The following is a 20,513-nucleotide window of genomic DNA, read 5'->3' on the forward strand; positions in this document are numbered from 1 at the left end:
TGGGAAAACTATATCAGAAGCTTATAAATCCAAAGATAAAGGTAAAATGTACGATTATATTTGCTGAGCATTCACCAGGTGTCAAGTACTATGTTTATGTACTTTCTTATGTTTCCTAATTTAACATTCAAAGCCACCTAGAGGTACATATTGTTAATCTCATTTTACAAACAAGAAAACTGTAATTCAGAGAGATAAAGTGATTTGTCTAAGGTTAGGGCTATTTTATGACAGGGTCATTGTTTGAAATTAGATTAATCTGTCTGACTTAAAAGCCTGTGGTTTTCGAAGGAGATCTAAGATGGCAGAGTAGATAAACATGGTGCTTGATTCCATCCGTGAACACATTAAAATTACAGCTAAATTATAGAACAATCAACCTGGGGAGACATCTGAAGTCTAGCCGAACAGAAGTTTTATACCTAAGGATATAAAAAAGCCACACCAAGTCTGGTAAAGGGGGCAGAGGCGTGGAATGGATGAGAGAGGCGTGTGGTGGATGAGAATCAGGAAGGATATCTCAGGTATGGAGGTTCCCCCTGAGAAGCTAGGCACCCCAGTCCCACACCGACCTCCCCAGCCCAGAATACTGGTACCGAGAAGAGGAGCCCCCACAACATTTGGCTGTGAAAAACGGTGGGCATTCTGACTGTGTGGGTGTGACAGAAGGCTGCGGGAAACCCATGACTCCTCTTAAACAGCCCAGACACAGACTCATATGCTCACAGGAACTCACCTTGGACTACAGCAGAGGCGCGGTGTCTCAGGGGGTGTCAGAAGCATACAGGAGGCGGACTGAGGCATGTGGTTTCAGAACAAGGGCTGAGGGACAGTTGCCATTTTTCCCTGTTGGAGTCCTGCTTCCAGCAGGCAGGCACCATCTTTCCTGTGTTGATCCCACTCCCTACGCTTACGACCAAATCTGAATCTGATTGGCCTGATGAGCTCCCTTGCTTCACTCCGCTGACTCACTGAGACCCAGCCCCACCCAATTCCCTCAACGCAGGAGGCACCTTCTCAGCAGCAGCCAGCCACACCTGCATTGCACTCTTTTTGGAAAACTATTGGAGTCAGCAGGCCCCAGGGAGGCAGCAAGCAGCAATAGGCCTTGGTGTGTGCCTTGAGACTTTTGTTGAGTAACTCCAATTTCAGCACTGGCACCAAACCAGAATTTACATTAACCTGGTGAACACAACTCATCCCACTCTAGTGACTCCCTGAGACCCTGCCTCACCCAACTTGCATACTGAACAAGGTGATCAGTGGCTGAACCTTAAGGGAGCCAGCAGGTAGCAGCCAGCCTTGGGGTGTCCTGGCTTTTTGCAGAGCTACCCCAGATCCGGTACTGGTGGAAGACACCCTCACTTCACAGTGTGGCCTCTCCCATGCACCTCCACGTTTACCACAGGCTGTAAACAACTGCAGATCGTTTTGTAGCTCCTAGGCAGTCTCCAGCTGATCATAGGCAGTGAGTGACTTGGGCCTGCACTGGAGCTCTTCCCAAGAGGCCTCAGAACCAACATATTTGGAGGTTGGCTTCAGAGCATAGTGGAACACTGCCCAATTAGCCCCACAAGCAGCACACCCAAAATTGCCTCAGTGGGCACCAGAGCCCACTGGGGTGAATCCCACTCGGTGGGGTAAGGCCCCTGCACAGCAGCCCATAAGTTGTGGATGTGGCCAAACCTCACAGCCAATCAGCCTGAGGGTCTATCCCACCCACTGATGTGCCAATAACAATCAAGGCTTAACTATAACAGGAGAGTACACACAATCCACACAAGGGACAGTCCTGGAGCACCTGGAGCAGTTGACCAGGAAGACAGTGCCAGGGCCCCACAGATCACCTACTATATAAAGCCACCAAGCCAAGACTGAGAGACATAGCAAATCTACCTGATAAACCACAAAAAAGAACCAGTCGGAAATAAAGAATACAATAACTAATATAAAGAATGAACTAGAAGGAATCACTAGAAGAATAGATGAAGCAGAGGACTGAATCAGTGATTTGGAAGAAAAGGTAGCAAAAACACCTAACAGGATCAGCAAAAAGAAAAAAGAATCCAAAAAAAAAAAAATGAGGATAGTTTAAGAGACCTCTGGGACAACATCAAGTGTAACAATGTAAATACATTATAGGGGTACCAGAAAGAGAAGAAAGAAAGCAAGGGATTGAGAACCTATTTGAAGAAATAATGACTGAAAAATTTCCTGGAGAAGGAAATAGACATACAAGCCCAGGAAGTGCAGAGAGCCCCAAACAATATGGACCCAAACAGGCCCACACCAAGACACATTATAATTAAAATGGTATAGGTTAAGGATGAAGAATCCTAAAAGCAGCAAGAGAAAAGCAGCCAGTTGCCTATAAGGGAGCTGCCATAAGATTGACAGCTAATTTCTCAACAGAAACTTTGTAGACCAGAAGGGATACACATGAAATATTCAACGTGATAAAAAGAAAGGACCTACAACCAAGATTACTCTGCCCAGCAAATCTGTCATTTAAAATCAAAGAACAGAGAAAGAGCTTCCCAGACAAGAAAAAGCTAAAGGAGTTCATCACCACCAAACTAGTATTAAAAGGAATGTTAGAGGGACTTCTTTAAGATGGGGGAGGGGAGAAAAAGAAAAAGATCAAAATTATGAATAATAAAATTGCAATAGCTACATATATATCAACAATTACTTTCAATGTACATGGAGTAAATGCTCCAAAAAAAGACATAGGAGGGCTGAATGGATAAGAAAACAGAACCCTTACATATGCTGTCTCCAAGAGATTCACTTCAGAATGGAAAATACACACAGATGGAAAGTAAAGGATGGAAAAAAATATTTCATGAAAATGGAAACAACAAAAAGTTGTGATAGCAATACTTATACCAGGCAAAATAAACTTTAAAACAAAGGCTATAACAAGAGACAAAAAAGGGCCCAGTAATCCAACTCGTGGGTATTTATCCAAAGAAACCCAAAATGCTACTTCGAGGGGACGTGTGCTTCCATATGTTCATTGCAGCATTGTTTACAATGGCCAAGATGTGGAGGCAGCCTGGGTGTTCATTAATGGATGAATGGATAAAGAGGAGGTATTACATGTATACAATGGAATATTGCTCAGCCATGGAAAGGAATGGGTTCTTGCCATCTGCAGTGGCATGGATAGACCTGGAGGGTGTTGTGCTGAGTGGAGTGTCAGTCAGAGGACACATGATATGTGATTTTGCTTATATGTGGAATCTGAAAAACAAGATAAGCAAATGAAACAGAAACAAACTCATAGATACAGAAAACATTTTGATGGTTGCCAGATGGGAGGGGGTTTGTGTGAAAAAAGGGGAAGGGACTAAAAAGTACAAATTGGTTGTTACAAAGTAGTCACAGGGATGTAGGGTACGGCATATGGAGTATAGTCAATAATATTGTAATAACTATGTATGGTGTCAGAGGGGTACTAGATTTGTTGGGGTGATAGATGGGAAGGGTTTGGGGAGCAGAATAAAAAAAGTGAAGTATTAAGAAATACAAATTGGTAGTTATAATATACTCATGGGGATGTAAAGTAAAGCATAGAGAACAGTCAATAATATGGTAATAACTATGTATAGTGCCAGGTGGACACTACTCAGCGGGATCACTTCTTAAATTATATAAATGTCTAATCGCTATGCTGTACACCTGAAATTAATATAAAATAATATTGAAAAAATAAATAAATAACAAGGAAAAAAGCCTGTGGTTTTCATTATAACTCTCTCTCTCTCTCTCTCTCTCTCTCTCTCTCTCTCTCTCTCTCTCTCTTCCACTCACCCGTGTCATTGTTTAAAGCCAGAGGAAGTGGCAGACCAAGTAGAAACAAAATACTGATTTAGCTCCTTTGATTCCTTGTTGATATGGAATGGTGAGACCAAAAAGGAACACCCACGGAGCCATAGGTAGGGGAGTCATACCACTATAGTCTCACTGGAGTCTGGATTTACATGACATGCGACCTGCTGTCCGCTTTTCTGCCAACCGACTGACTCTCTGACTTCCCTCAACTCTCCTCCACTCCACTCCCCAACGCAGCCACAACAGTTATATTAGTGGCCAATGGCTAACTGGCTACAGCTGATGGCCAACTAACCACAACTGATGGCCATCTACTACTCGAGTCAGCACCACCACCACCCCCACATGAGGCCTAGAGCCTGGAAACTGCTCTCTGGGGCTCTGTCCCCACAGTATACTTATCCAATTTTTCTCCTTCTTTTTCCTCTGGTCTCCATTTTCCTAAAATTCACCTGTGTTTCTCTATTTTTCTGTCATATTTCTAAGCATCTTCCTCCAAAAATTATTCCTCCTTCTTTACTCATTCAAGGTTAAGTAGCTTATCTTGAGTGGAGAGGCATTAAAAGGGCTTAAGCAAAGGAGGTATTACAATCAAGTTGACAGTTAAGTAAAATTATTCTGAATAAAATCGTCTAAACCGTGACCACAGTGGAAAATTAGATACAGAGGCAATTCTTTCCAGGCTCATCCTGAATACAATTGAATTCCGAATGCTTGAGCTTTATGTTCACTAGGGTAACATCAGCTCTTATCCAGGCCACTTGAGAGTCAGAAATGTCCACAGATCTTCAACCTGTTTTCCTTGGTCGCTGCCAATTAAGTTCACAAACTCTTGTATTCTCCTTGCTTTCCTTTCTATGTGATTTATTTTCTATGATCCAAACTCCCCTGTTGGTCTTACTCCTCAGTCCTCCTTTGGTAATTCCCATTCCAAGGTTAATAAACCCATATATCTTCATATTCTTAGCTCATATTTTCAGTAATGCTTATCATTTACTAAAATTTGATTTTCCTCGGGGAAAATGGATTCTCTGAATTCATGCAATTGTTTTTCTATGTTTCAAATACATCAAGAACCTCTCAGGATCCTCCTTGCTCTCTACTGCCAATGCTGAACAAATTACTCCTCTCCTCCCATTAAACCCTACCTTCTACACCTTCTCTTTACAGACACCAATCAAAATCATTCCCATTCCCCTGCATTTATTGAAGCCTTTGGCCTTTTTCTCATCCCTAAGTCCAGTCATCATCTGAGGGGCACATACTGATCCATCCCAAATCTTTGCTCATTGGGTTACATCATCTCCCTGTCCCTAAGGATATTTTGTTAGTTCTATTTCAGGCACTTACAACCATGACCACACCCCACCCTTGTTTTCAAATGCAGCTACTTCACCACTGAAATAACAAATGTAATGCCTTTAAAACTACACCTTCCTATTCTCCCAGCTTGCTTTGTTTATTCCCCTCAATCCAATAGATTTTTGCCTATCATCAAGACCTCCAGTCAATGAATTCCTCTAATTTTGCCTCTCAATCATTCTTCTCGTCCCTCATCTTGTCCCTTAAATTGAGAGAATTATGTTGACTAGACAAAGAAAAAAAATGTGCACATTTAAAATGGGGTTTACTTTACTGAGAGATTATAATCAACTTGACAGGAACTTCTTCCATTTCTCCCCACCTAATTTTCAAAAGCTTGGGTCCTGAACTCTGCTGCTTGTACTGTACAGTGTAGGCATTGTACATCCCCAGCTGTACTCTGGATCTCATCCCTTCTTTTTTTTTTTTTCTTCTTTTTTTAAATTTATTGGGATGACAGTTGTTAGTGAAATTACATAGATTTCAGGTGTACAATTCTGTATTACGTCATCTATAAATCCCATTGTGTGTTCACCACCCAGAGTCAGTTCTCCTTCCATCACCATATATTTGATCCCCCTTACCCTCATCTCCCACCTCTACCCCCCTTACATCCCTTCTTGTGTTTCCAAAAAGTCAGTGCCTGTAATTACGCCTTTTCACCTTCGCATCATCAATGTCTGCTTCTTCACTTGATCAAACCAACTACAAGCACACATGATCTTCCATCTTTCACCTTTAAACATTTCATTAACACTGAATGTAGTTGACTTTATCTTGACACTCTTTCTTCTCTTGTCATCACCGACATTTCCCACGTGTACATACCCATCCCTGCTTCCACAGATTCACATACCAGGCTTCTTTTGCCTAGAAAGTTTACCTTATTTCAATCTGCTGATCTAACTAAAGCCTACCAGGCCCAGGTCATCTCTCCCTTCCTTTGTAATACCTTCCATACCTCCTGCAGCCTACAGTGATTTTTCACATTTTATTGCACAGTTGACACTTGGCATATTTATATTTTTAAATATCTCCCTACTTTGTCTATGTCTTTATAATAACATCTCATCTTGAGTATGATAATAATAATTATATCAGTTCATAATAATAATGGCTGTACCTAGATCTTTAGTTGGCAAGTAATGATAGCTATTGCCGCCCCAGCCCTACCAATGAAAGATAAAATTATCCACATCCACATAATTGGTGTTAATATATGAAAAGTGCCTAGCATCTAATAGATACTCAATAACAGCAACTTTCATTATCAATATCTTGTAATTAATGATTTACTATAACAATATTATATCCAACTTGCAAGTGAAGAAAGCCAACGACTTTTTTAATGTCAAAAGTATCTATTAAATATGAGTGATTATTTGACCAACTCATGGCGATTCTTTCTTCCTACACACTAAATATCTGAACCACTCAAGTCCTACTCAATCATATGCAGTCTTGGTGGAGCTCTTCTGTCCTTAATTTACTCTTATTTGTTTTTACAATTTTATCACTTCTCCTCTCAATTAAATAGCAAGCTTGAGGGCAAACTCTTGTCTTGTGCATTTTTGCACCTAGTTCAACATTGCACACCATAAATATTGTAGAACGGGTGTGTCAGGAAAGAAGATACTCTTCCTCTGAACTTTTTCCAAGTTTGCCACCCCCCACGTTGTTGAGCAGAAGTCATTTCAAGGCACCCTGAAGGATGATAATTCAGGCACTGAATTAGTACTCTTGTTCTGGTCACCTTGGAATGATATTACTCCCCCTGTAGGAGCCAAAGCTGGCTTTTTGTCAAGCAGGTCCTTGTAAGAACAATCAGGATCATGGCCTTTGCCCCAAGCAGTGCTTTGTCTTGCCTTAACCTAGTTTAGAAAAAAGAACAATTCCTCATTTCTATTCCTTATCTTAGATCTTTTTGAAGGTGGGAAAGGCAAGTGCTAAGATTTTTAGAAAACCAACAAACAAACAAACAAGAATATGCAGTTTCCCAAGGAACCAGAAAGAATATTCTTCATCTCAGACCTTTAGCATGACCTTGCTAAAATCATACTGTAGAGAAGGTTGGTTTACAATTGAAAAAACTAAGGCAGAGAGAAGTCAGAAGCTTGTCAAATATCACCCAAAGAGGAGGAGGCAGGGCCAAGTGATACTGGGCTCTGCCACTGTGCTCCCTATTTGTGTTCTTTATGCGCCTCTCTGTTTCCTTGGGCCAATGAGGAGATGGCATGCAAGCAACACCCTAGTTGTATTCAGCAAGTTCATTTTGCTGAATGGGAGTACATTCAATAGGTTTTTCATAGTATTACCTGCAATTACAGAAGCTTGCAGTTTATGATAAGAATAATACTCAGATCATTTTAAACTAATTCCTTAAATATTCCTTATTAGAAATGAATTATATTGCAGGTTCATAACTTTTTTTTTAATTAACAAAGGCTGTAGGTGGGCAGACATGCTGGGGTACTGTGTGTATTACTGTTATCAGGTACAGCACTTTGCATCTAAAATTTAAACAGACCTTAACATCTCTACCTCATCCATACAGAATTCAATTATTAAAAGAAATTACTAGAGAAAACAACTTTCTCTCCAGAAACGTTGGCCTTCCACTGTTGCAAGTTAGTAAATTAGCAAAGGGCTAATTTGTATTATTTTTGCAATTTTTTTCTGTTAGCTTTATTGTCTGCCTTAGTCATTTTTCAAACACCTGACAAATAGCAATAAATTATGGGGATTTACAAGAGGCTGGTGGACACATATTATGTTATTAGACCCCAGATGATAACATCACTCCCCTTGTTTGTGGAAACTTTTCTTATGTTCCAACTCAGTAGCTCCCATGAGAGGCTTTTATCCTGCAGCCCCACCAACCATGTGAGCTAGGGCCATCAAAGTCCTCTGACTCTTAAAAACCGGAACTAAAGAAAGTGTCTGCTCCTTTTTGGTAATAAATTGTTGTGTGGCTTGTGGCCACAGTTCTGAACACAAGGGAGAACCCGTCCAAGAGTGATTTAAACTCAGAACAAGAAAAGAGACACAGGAGAGAAACTTTGGAGCCCAAGACAACTGCTGCCCTTCTCATTGATCGTGTAAATCAGGAGGTAAATTGCCTTTTTTTTTTTTTTTTTTTTGGTTTAAGCTAGTTTAGGTTGGGTTTAATGACTTGCAGCCAAAAGAATGGAAACTATTCCAAGAAAATGCCTTAAATAGGGTGTATAATTCTGTACACCTATGTAACTTTACTAACAATTGTCACTCCAATAAACTTTAATTAAAAAAAAGAAAATGCCTTAAATCATAATTGCAACTTCCTTGAAGATATGAGCTGAATCTTTTCTGTATTCTTATCATTATTCTCATTCCATGAAACACCAAGCATGTAGTAATTGCTCTTTTAAAAATGCTTGCTTGTGTTCACTAAAAAAAAATGACTCTAACCATGTGAGGCCTCAAGTCAGATTAGTGTGGGCTTGGAGGGCAAGGAGATACTTTGGATCAGGGGGAAGATAATGTGTCCCTTGGTTCATTCTGCACAAGCACATTTGTGGGCAGAGCCCTGGCCCTACTTGTATAATCCCAGACCTCACTGAATACAATTTACAATCTCAAATCATTGTCCTGTCAATAAAAAGTTCCTAAAGTGTTATTAAGTGGGTATAAAGTTTTTCTTCTCTTTGACTGAAATTGGTTGATGCCAGGATGTTTTTCTAATTTGACTACAGCTATGTAGATATAATTCAAAGAATTGGGACATGTGGTAAATAAATATGGCTGTTTTATGTTTTCTTTAAGTAGGAATATACAATCTGATGAACTCATGACCAAAAGATATTCTCACAAGCTCAAATCCTGAATCGGTCAGTGATTGCTGCCCAAAATGTGTTTACAGAGGCCATTTATGAACAGGACTTAACTCCAGATCAACATCCTCAGCACTTGACCTTTACTCTTCCCTCATTTTAAAAGCCTGTATCCAGCACTCGGCGGCTTGCCTCATCACCAAAGGCATGCTGATTTTCCAAAAGATAAATATTAACAGCCTAGCAAACACATGTGCTTTGCACAATGCAGAGAGCTCAGAGGTAGACACTAGTAGTTTTTAAATTTGATGAGAGCTTCCAGCTAACCTCGTAACACTTAAGGGCAAACAGAGACAAGAACACGTCAGCTACCAGAAAAAGAAGTTCAAAAGTGTATTGATGGGAAAGAAGAGCTGGGAAATTGTGATGATGACGAAAGAACATGCTGTACAGTCGTGTACCCCATAATGACGTTTTCATCAACAACAGACATATATATGATGGTGAGCCTAAAAAATTATGATGGAGCTGAAAAATCCCTATTACTTAGTGACATAGGAGTCATCGTAATTTCATAATGCAACATGTTACGCGTTTGTGGTGATGCTGGTGTAAACAAATTTACTGCACTGCTAGTCATACAAAAGTATAGCACATAATACAGGACACAATACTTGATAATGATAATAAACAACTGTTACCGGTTTATGTATTTACTATACTATACTTTTATCATTACTTTATAGTGTACTTTTTCCATTTATTAAAAAACAAAATATTTATTAACAATTGTCACCCCAATAAACTTCAATTAAAAACAAACAAACACACAAACAAAAAAACAGTATGCCTTGTTATACCAGCTACAGGCTCACACATCTCATGCTTACCCTGTCTCTTGATTGTATCATTTTCTCTTGTGCTTGATTTAATCTTGTGTTGTTTTATAAACTTAGTGTAGCCCAAATGTGCAATGTTTATAAAGTGTACAGTAATGTACACTAATGTCCTAAGCCTTCACATTTACTCACCACTCACTCACTGACTCACCCAGAACCACTTCCAGTCCTGCAAGCTCCATTCACGGTAAGTGCCTTATACTCGTACAGGTGTGCCATTTTTTATCTTTTATATCATATTTTTACTCCACCTTTTATATGTTTGGACACACAAATACCATTGTGTTATTAAGTTGGTGCAAAAGTAATTGTGGTTTTTGCAATTACTTTTAACTCTTTAAACCACAATTACTTTTGCACCAACCTAATACAATTGCCTACAGTATTCAGCACAGTAACAGGCTGTATAGGCTTGTAGCCAAGGAGCAGTAGGCTACACCATACAGCCTAGGTGTGCAGTAGGCTGTACCATCTAGGTTTGTGCAAGTGCTCTCTGTGATGTTCTCACCATGACGCAATCAATCCCCATTGTTAAGTGGCACATGACTATACCATAATAGCAGCTATCATTTTTTGAGCAATTAGTGCATGGCAAGTGCTATATATCTTAACAACTTTGCAATATACATAGAATTGCCCTCACTGAACAGTGAAGAAAGCTCAGGGTTGATAAGGAAGGTTATGTAATTTTCCAGAGGCTGCATAATTAATAAGTGGTAGAGTTGGGATTCAATCCAGATATGTCCCCAACTTTTAGTCAGTTTTTATATTGCTCTTGTTCCTTGCCCTTGGAGCGAACTGCTGCACTGCCCCTCTCAGTTTCAATGTTCCATTTCAGATCTATCCAATTCAGAGGCTAGGTACTTTCTACTCATCACACTCTTGAAATCCCAAGTGTTTCCTAAATAATCATAGTTCCCTTCTATCCTCTCTACAGAGATATCTCATCAAAATAGAAAGGGGATGAGTTAAAGGAAAATAATTTGAGGTATTGGTTTATTCTTTGCCTTTTACCCTCTTAGCCACCATACAAATCCATAAACATATACAAATCCATGGTCATATCTATTGCACCTTAAGTGGCAGGACAACTTTTTGTCTAGGGAGAGACAGCTGGAATAGCTCCTTCAGCAGCAGTGACAGGTCTCTCAATCAGACAGCAGTAAATGCCTTTGGACCTCAGACCAATGGTCCTTCGAGTTCCAACAGAATATGAAGGACCACACTATAGTTAGCCTGTTGCCCTCCTCAACAAATGCCTCAACAAACTCTGTCCATCACCCCAGTGTCCAAGACAGTACAAATAAAAGGTGCTTAATAAATAGGTGGGGAATAAATGAAAGAATTCAAGATTTATCTAAACTTCTCTTGAGACTGTGTTTTAGAGTGCCAACAAGAAACAGATGGCTCACTCCAAGAGTTTAACCAGAGAGCTTATTAGTAGACACATAGGCACCCAGGAACTTTCAACAGCGGGAAGTCACTACCACTCACAGTCCTGAGAGCAAGAGGAGAAATGATATTATCAGAGACTCCTGAGAGTTGGATCCATGAAAAGGGCCCAGCCACAGCATGGGATGCATCTTACCTGCATCTCCCATCATTCAAACCAGAGGAGAAGCCAGAGAATAAGGAAATCTAACAATGCCATCCCTGGGGGTCAGGCTTTCAAAGTTCAGAGCAGAGAAGGAAATAAACTGGATGGAGGAAAGTCAATGCTGGGGACCCAGAAGAGCAAGTATAGAAAGTTCACATAACTCATTTATGTTTTCAGGGGGAAGTGGGTCCTTATTTTATTACTTAATGCATAAGAAGTAGAACAAAAGATATTTTCATGAAATAATAAAATTTCAGACTTTTGTTTTCTCAGGTTGAGGACTCTTTTTTTCTCCTACTATCCCCAGATACACTTTTCTACAAAATTGTGTATTTAAAGATAATAAATTTAGGCTAGAGAGAGCCTCAGACTGATGGTGAAAGACACCATTTTTGCTCATTTTCATTACTCTCCCCTCTGTAGAAGACAATTCCTTCTAAGGGAAAATAGAAAACAGTATGGAGAAAGATTGGCAGTGAGAAAGAAGTTTCTAGTCAGAAAAATTGTCTCGGGATATGTAAGCAGTTGACTACATGATATGAATCCAATGGCACCAAAATTCTCCTCCTTCAGGCTGCTTCCTAACTGACATTCCTGACACCTATTTCCTCCTTAAGACTCTTTTGACTGCAACTCAGTAATATTAAAAACAAGTCATCAAATGACAATTAATGAAGACACGATCAATTAACTCACTGATATGAGGGACCCAGCAGAGAAACAGATTTGAACAGAATGGGATTTTGAACAAGTTTATTTTTATAATGTGGGAGGCTCAGGTAAGTATTCCCAAGAGAAGATGTCTGTTATGAATATCATGCAATACTTTGGAAAGTAAAGTTAATTTTTCACTTATATGACCATCTTTATCATCTTATTTTTCTCAGATGGCATTTCCCAAATCAAATTACAGTTTTCTGACCTGTAATCATGTAAAAATCTATTCTGCATACCCTAAGTCATCCTTTTTTTAAGGCTAACACACTCATCATCTTAAATCCGTGTATGCCTGTACCATTGCCAATGATACTCTGTTATCCATGGCGGTAGAACCATTTACCAGAGTCCTAGGAGTATTTCTGAAAATCACAGTCTTGAACGAGGCTCAGAGTTATGGGTTTCTATCCCAGTGCCAAATCAGAACTATGTCTAGGCATAGCATGGTCCAGAGAGCTTTCTGAATTGGACTGCACCCCAGGACATGTCTTCTCTTCCCTTCCTCTCCCCCAGCTGACCTGTCAAGACAATACATCCCAGTCCCCATGCATTTTCCCTGCCCCAACACCCTCAGCTGAGTCCTTATCAAGGGCAATGATGTTGCCTCTAGATGATTCCTGTTCATGACATCTGAAAATTCCTGTTTACAAATCTGAAAAATGTTGTCTGTGGAAAGCACATACACTCTGCCTTGCATAAAGATGATATACTGTCAATAGGTTCCAATGGCTGGACCAAGACGAAGCCCACACTCCTCTAGCAAACAAAGAGTGGGAGAGCAAGCTCAGAGAATACGCCTGCGACAAGCAGCTCAGAAGGACCACAGAAATTATCCTGATTCTCCATATTCTTGGGATGCTTTCCCTGAGAAGCAGGGGTGGAGAAAGTAGGAAGGTTGCCAGACTTCTTCCAATTCACTCATTTACCTATGGGTTGTCACCAGTGATGGTGATGAGAGGGGATGAAACACAATTGAGTGGTCCTCTGTTCACACTCTGTCTGCCCAGCAGAAAAAAATATCATAGCCAAACTGATCACACTTCAGTTGTGTCTAACCGGCAGCTAAGAAGATACAGTTACTTCTCTATTTCAAGTCACTCTTCCTTTGTTTATGCAACTTTTGATTTCATTACCTTTTGTAAAACTGTAAATTCATACTGACTTTCCCTCCACCCAACCAAATCCTCAAAGTTCAACAAGAACTTTTTTTGAAATAGTTCTTTTTAATCCTGGAGATATATGTATTTGCTGAATAGGGCATTAAACATGAATAGGACATGTTTCTGTTATATTTTAGAAAGAAAAAAAAAGAAAGGTAAATTTGCAACAAAAGGAAAAATGAAAGACAAAAAGGAAAAGAAATGTGCAACACAATACAATGTTCTTTTTATGCTGGTTCAAAAACAAATTTTATTCACCCTGACTCATAAGCACTTTTATAAGGGAAATGAGTAAAGCCTTATCAGATATGGTTTCTGGAGCCAATATTTGCTTTGACTACTTTCCAATCAGTCAATATAGAAATCTGAAAGTAAAACATGAAAATTGTTCAGAGAATATGTACCTGTTCAATGAAACCTAGACGTAATCTCCTGGTTTATCATAGATATAGAAGGATTCCTTCAAAGGCCTTGAAGAAGTGAAAGTTTAGAGGATGTATAATTCTCTTCAAATATTAAAATGTTGTTATGTGGCAGGAAACAGAGATTTATTCTACACAGCTGCAGAGGCAGAATAATGAACAAGTAAATTTTGCTACTACACAAAGCAGATTCTCTTAACATTTCAAACTACTCAAAATGCAGTTGGTGCCTTGCCAATACTGAATTCTCCATCACTGGAAGTATGAAATAGAACATTGCTATGAAGACTCAGGTATCAAAGACTCCTATACTATATGGAAGCTTATGCAAAATTATATTTAAATCTCCCTCTTTCCCACCCCCAAAAAACTGAGTCTCAAGAATCATGTACTCAGATTTGAAGATTTGAGGAGTTGTGTGCTTATTGTTTAAGACTTTAGTTTTTAAGAGCAGTTTTAGGTTCACAGCAAAATTGTGAGGAAGGCCCCCTGCTTCCACACATACACAGCTTCCCCCATTATCAACATGCCCCACCACAGAGGTAATTTGTTAAATTGATGGACCTACATAGACACAGCATAGTCACCCAGAAAACAGTTTGCATTTAGATTCATTCTTGGTGTTGTACGTTTTATGGGTTTGGACAAACATATAATGACATGTATTGTGGTACTATAGAGTATTTTCAGTGCCCTAAAAATCCCCTGCGCTCTGCTTATTCATCCTTCCTGCCCCACCCCAATCTCTGGGAACCACTGATCATTTACTATCTCCATAGTTTTGCCTTTTCCAGAATGTCATATAGTTGAAATAGTACTGTATGTAACATTTTTAAATTAACTTCTTTCACTCAGTAATATGCATTTAAGGCTTCTCCATGTCTTTTCAAGGCTAGACAACTCATTTCTTTTTAGTGCTGAATAATATCCCATTGTCTGGATGTGCCCCAGTTTACTTATCCATTCACCTACTGAAGGACATCTTGGTTGCTTCCAAGTTCTGGCAATTATAAATAAAGTTGCTATAAACATCCAAGGGCAGATTTTCATGTGACCATAAGTTTTCAACTCCTTTGGTAAATACTTACTTTGGTAAATACCTGACGGCCAAATTATACAGTAAGAGTGTTTCAATTTGTAAGAAACCACCAAACTGTCTTCCAAAGTGGCTGTACCATTTTATATTCCCACCAGCAATGAATGAAACCACCTGTTACACCACATCCTTGCCAGCATTTTTATTGTCAGTGTTTTGGATTTTGGGCATTCTAATAGGTGTATAGTGTTATCTCATTGTTGTAATTTGCATTTCCCTGATGACATATCATGTGGAGCATCTTTTCCTATGCTTATTTGCCATCTGTACATGTCCTTTGGTATGGTATATATTGAGGTCTTTGGCTCATTTTTTTTATCAGGTTATTTTTGCTTGTTGGGTTTTTTAAAAGTATATTTTAGTAGAAAATATTTTATGCCTTTAATCACATCATGATAAACTTGCCTGTCAGGCAATCAGGGCATCATATTTACCTGGTACTTGTCCATCCTAATTGCTAAGATATGTTACTCAGGCTAAAATCTTGCTCTTGAGTCTGCTTTCTAATCTCATACCCCACATCCAATCAAACAGCAAATCCTATTGACTCTATCATCAAAATACATCCAGAATCTGCCCACTTTTGACCCTGTCAATTATTTTAACCTTCATCCAAATCACCACCATCTCCTACATGGCTTGTGTAAAGTTATAGATATTGGGATTGGTCTCCCTGCCTCCCACTTTGTCCCCACATTGTGTATTCTCAACACAGCAGCCAGAGAGATCCTTCTAAATATTGTGTTATTCATTTCTTCCTAAAGCTATTCCACAATTATTGTATAGAATAATTGTGTCAATGATAAATATACTGAAGTTGGTAACTGTACTGTGGTGATGTAGGATATTTTTCATCACAGGAAATACTCATTGAAGTATTTAGGGATAAATGGCCACACTGTCTGCAACTTACTCTCAAATATTGTATGTTTAACATTTTTTACATGTGTGTGTGTGTGATATTCTACAACTATAATCAGTTCAAATGGGCACAGAACCAGGCATGTCTGATGCCCATAAGTGGCAGCAGTAGTAAGACAATAAGCAGAAAGATTTGGCACCTGCATGGTGTCCAGTGAGCAGAGGAAGACACAGGATTTTTTTTTTTTTTTGTATCAGATGAGATAGATACTTCTGATTGACTCTGAGTATTTACTCCCCCTTTATTTCTTAGACACTTAAGTGTAAATCCCAGTTGAATGCTGGATAGAATGTATTTCCAACCCTTCTTTGCATGCCCCATGGAAACTGAATATATTTATTTGAAAGCACAAAAGGCATTCTTTCTAGAGATCCTGGAAATACTGAAAGCATTGTGGAAGAGTCTGGAAACACATCAAAGCCGGGAAAGACCATGACCCCATAAAATATGAGTCATTACTTTGAGGCCCTTTTTAAAAATTCTCTGGAGTGAAGCTTGGAGAAATTTTGTTTGTACTATAATAATTGAAAATAAAATGGTCAAACTCTTGGATATGGCAGATTTTTTTTTCATATCACTTGAAATGGATATTTCTATTGACTCTGATCATTTATTCTCCTTTCATTTCTTAGTAATTGAAGTGTGGATCTCAGTTAAACCCTTGATACAAAGATATATTTCTAATGCTCCATGGCAGCTAAATTTAGCTATGTAACTAACATTTGGCCAATAAAATGAAAGTGGAAAAGTGTGAGACTTCTAGAAAGTCTCCTTAAAAGAATATGGAGGCGGCCCCAAATACGGGCTTCTCGAAGCAACACCCGCGGCCCACAGGGCGCAACCACCTACCTGAACCTCCGGCTCTGGGGACAATGAAGGGTCCGTGGAATGAGCACTGCTCCTCTGACATTACTTAGAGAAGCAAGACCACCCCTCCCTCCTGCCAGCCCACCCTGTCCCCCAGTCACCACCTCCCACCCACCCAGACCCACACGCCACTCCACCAGAGGGACAGTCAGCCCAGTACGTCAAGACCTCTGATCACTACATCTCCTGCATCTCCACTGAACAACCAAGGCATTCCTATTCCAGCATAACTCACAAAATCCAATGGGCCCATCCACATTGATGTGGGCGGCCACATGTACACCAGCAGCCTGGCCACCTAGACTCACCAAATACCAAGTCAACAATTGGAAGACCTTTTGATGGTACAGAGCCCATTGTTTTGGACAGCCTCAAAAAGCCCTATTTCACTGACAGAGATGGACAGGTGTTCAGATATATCTTGAATTTTCTACGAACACCAAAACTCCTCATTCCCGATGACGTCAAGGGCTACACTTTGTTCTATGAAGAGGCAAAATATGTTCAGCTTCAGCCCATGTTGCTAGAGACGGAAAGATGGTAACGGGACAGAGAAACTGGTTGCTTTTCAAGTGGTATGTGTTGCCCCAGACCTCGGAGGAAGGATCACGTTCAGTGGTGACAAATCCTTGATAGAAGAAGTGTTTCCAGAGATCTGCAACGTAATGTGTAACTCTGTCGACGCAGGCTGGACTCAGGACTCAACACACGTCATCAGGTTTTCACTGAAGGGCTGCTGTCACCTCAATCCAGTCCAGGTCCTCGAGAGGCTGCAGTAAAGAGGATTTAAAATCGTGGTGGGCTCCTGTGCGGGAGGAGTGGATTCATCTCAGTACAGTGAAAATGTCCTGTTGCGGGAACTGAGGCGGACACCCCTGATATCCGGATAAAGCAAAAGCCTCTGTACTAAACAGACATATTTCTTATGCAAAAGGAAAAAATGTACACAACAAATAACACACAAAAAAGAGGGACATTTATGTGTAGTTGGGACAGCAAACCAAGTCCTGGGCCTACAATTGAATAAAAGACACATTTATATCCAACAGAGACCACACCTGTATTCATATGGGAACAATTGAAATAGTGATATCCTCAAGGTATAAATATATATGATGCCAAAAAAATGTATACACATTTTAAGAAAGGAAAACTGTATTAAAATTGTAATACTCAATATATACCAACAACAAAAGATGAATACAAGTCAGGTTTGACTTCTGCAATTACAAGAGGTGCTCAAAGTGGTTACCATCAGTGTCCAGACACTTCGAATTACGGCGAACTACTGCTTGAGCAACGTTGACCAAAGTGTCCACTTGTATACATTTTTTTTGGCACCCTAGTATATATGTGTGTGTGTGTGTAAATATATATATATGCCATATATATGTCATATGACATATATATGTCATATATATGTCAAAAGATAAGAAATGCAAAGCAAACAAATAAACAACCACAAAAAATAATAATAATAAAGAGAAAAAAAGGTGGTAGCTACAGTTGGTGCAGTGATGGCCATGAAGTGTCCTGGGCTTCCCAAGGCCTCTCACCAATAAATAAGCCTTAAGCAGAGGATTGAGGACACATTTTACAGTTTCCATTGCCAACCACCATCCATTGTTTCTTTTTCTTTTGTCTTTTTCTTTCCTTTTCATTTATTTATTTTTTATATACATACCTTGAATTGAGTTTCTTTGCCTATGGAGGTTTCATATCTCACTTTAGCTGGGGACCAGCAGGATGTCAGAAAAAGTCTTATGAGAACATTACATTCAAATGATGTTAGACATGACATTTTAAATGTAGTTTGTACAGAAGTCACATTTTTGTTTGCCTCACAGATGTGAACATTACTTTGTTTTTAAACTGATCAGTTTTGTAAAGAGACCAGAATTATTGTATTAAATACAGTAAACTCTGTTTAAAAAACAAACAAAAACAGAAAAGGAATATGGATGTGATGTCTAGTGCCCCAGCTGCCATGTTGGGCCATGATGCAACTTGTCAAGGAAGGCCAGAATAGCAAGATAGACAGATCCAGGGTTTCAGAGGAGTATGGTACTATTTTACTAGTCCTGTACTCCCTATATCCAGAGTTCCAGAGAAATAAACTACTAATTATTTAGGATTTTCTATTATATGCAACTAAATCTAACCCTAATACAGAATTCTTCACCATCACTAAATATGGGACAATTTTATTTTTCATAACCACAAGATTTTCACTCATTCAATCTGCTTGGTCCTATGTAAGAAGCCAAAGGGAATCTAACAAAGATTCTGCTCTAGGGTAATGTTTTGCAGACAGAGCTGGATCATACTAGGCAGGGCATTTGCTGAAAATCGCTCTTGAGTCAGCAAATTCCCTGGAGTCTGACTTGTGGTTAGTTCATACTAACCATTATTATCACATATTTTAATCCTTTGAATTTTTTTTTTTCAATTTGTAAAGTAGAATAGTTTCATCCCTCCCTTAGAGAAGTGTAACACCCATCGCCTGGCCTCTATTATCAAATATTTGCAAGGGTGTGGCTGGGTATTAATAATGATTAGCACCAATGGCTATTTCCCTTCAAGTGCCCCTGTTGGCATCAGTAGTAAATAACAAGGAAAGAGTCATCAGACTTGCCGTAAACTGTGCTGCTATTCACCAGAGCAAATAGTTTCACATTTCCAGTCCCATTCATGCAGAAGTTTGGGAAAATACGTTGCCCAAAGCTTGGGAAAATAAGATGGAATTGTAGTGCCAGCCTAAAGGAATAGTAGCCATCACTAGGAGAAACAGGATTGGGAGAACCAAACTGGAAGTGGGGATATCAACTAAAGGTCTGCAGCAGGCTTTCTCTGGTTGTCTCCAGATTCCAATTTTCCCAGAAAGGTTATATCTGAATTTGTTTTTTATTTTAATCGTCTACCCCTTTCAATCACAAAATAAATAAGGGACCTCAGAGAGTCTACATCATTTCTTCTGAATTACCCTTCGATCTAAATGTCATGGGTGAGGACGCTAACTCATTATTTGAGGTAAACTAAGACATGTGTAAATCCTGCTTATCAGACTGTGACTTGGTGGGGAGGATTTTAAATAACCCCATGATAGCTCAGCAGAAAATAAACTTCTATTTAGTACTGCCAAGTGAAGGCAAACTACTGCTGGGAATTAAATGCATTTTCCTTGGAAAGAATGTCTTCATTTATTAATTAAGGATGAGTTAGAGGTCTTCCTGAATAGAAACCAAAAGCATAGCACTTGCCATGGTTGACACAATTTCCTTTGGTTCCCTAGTTAATGTCTCTCATAGGAACATTGGTGGCCAAACTAGAAAATGAATAGAACGTTTGTCGCGTCCAGCGCAACATGGGCAGTGAGAGTGAGAGAAGGAGCGGCCTTGGGTTAAGTTTTTAAGAAAGAAACATACACAGACTTAATGCAGAAAAATCTCAGAAGGCCAGGGGTCTCACAGTTTTGAAAGACTGGAGCCCAGAATAAAGCCGACTGGAGGTTTTTATTGATAAGTACACAAGGGAGTAGCAGTGTTTTTGGCACAGTCTATGAAACTCACTTATCACGTTATAGAAACAACCCAAACCAATTATGTTGATCTTCAAACAGCCAAAGCAGAAAGTCCTTGAGGTGAGGTCTGCAACTCTTTTAAGGGACATATATCACATGTTGAAAGTGTTTCACAGAGCTGAGCAGAGAGAGTTTAATCTTATCACTCTCAAGACTTTTCTCCCAATTAGGTGAGAGGGAAAAGTCCGAGCCAGCAGCCGCTTTTCCCAGGCAGGGGGAAGGGGAGACAAGACCCCTTCCCAAAT

At 39.5% G+C, this 20,513-nt stretch overlaps 1 pseudogene; it reads left to right on the plus strand.

Moving 5' to 3' along the window:
* Window positions 1-475: 475 nt before the first annotated feature.
* LOC109445468 (BTB/POZ domain-containing protein KCTD1 pseudogene) lies at window positions 476-17,598 on the plus strand (annotated as a pseudogene).
* Window positions 17,599-20,513: the final 2,915 nt, after the last annotated feature.

This window comes from Rhinolophus sinicus, chromosome 3 (genome assembly GCF_057876585.1).
Source record: "Rhinolophus sinicus isolate RSI-liver-muscle chromosome 3, RSI-T2T, whole genome shotgun sequence".
NCBI classification, from domain to species: Eukaryota; Metazoa; Chordata; class Mammalia; order Chiroptera; family Rhinolophidae; genus Rhinolophus; species Rhinolophus sinicus.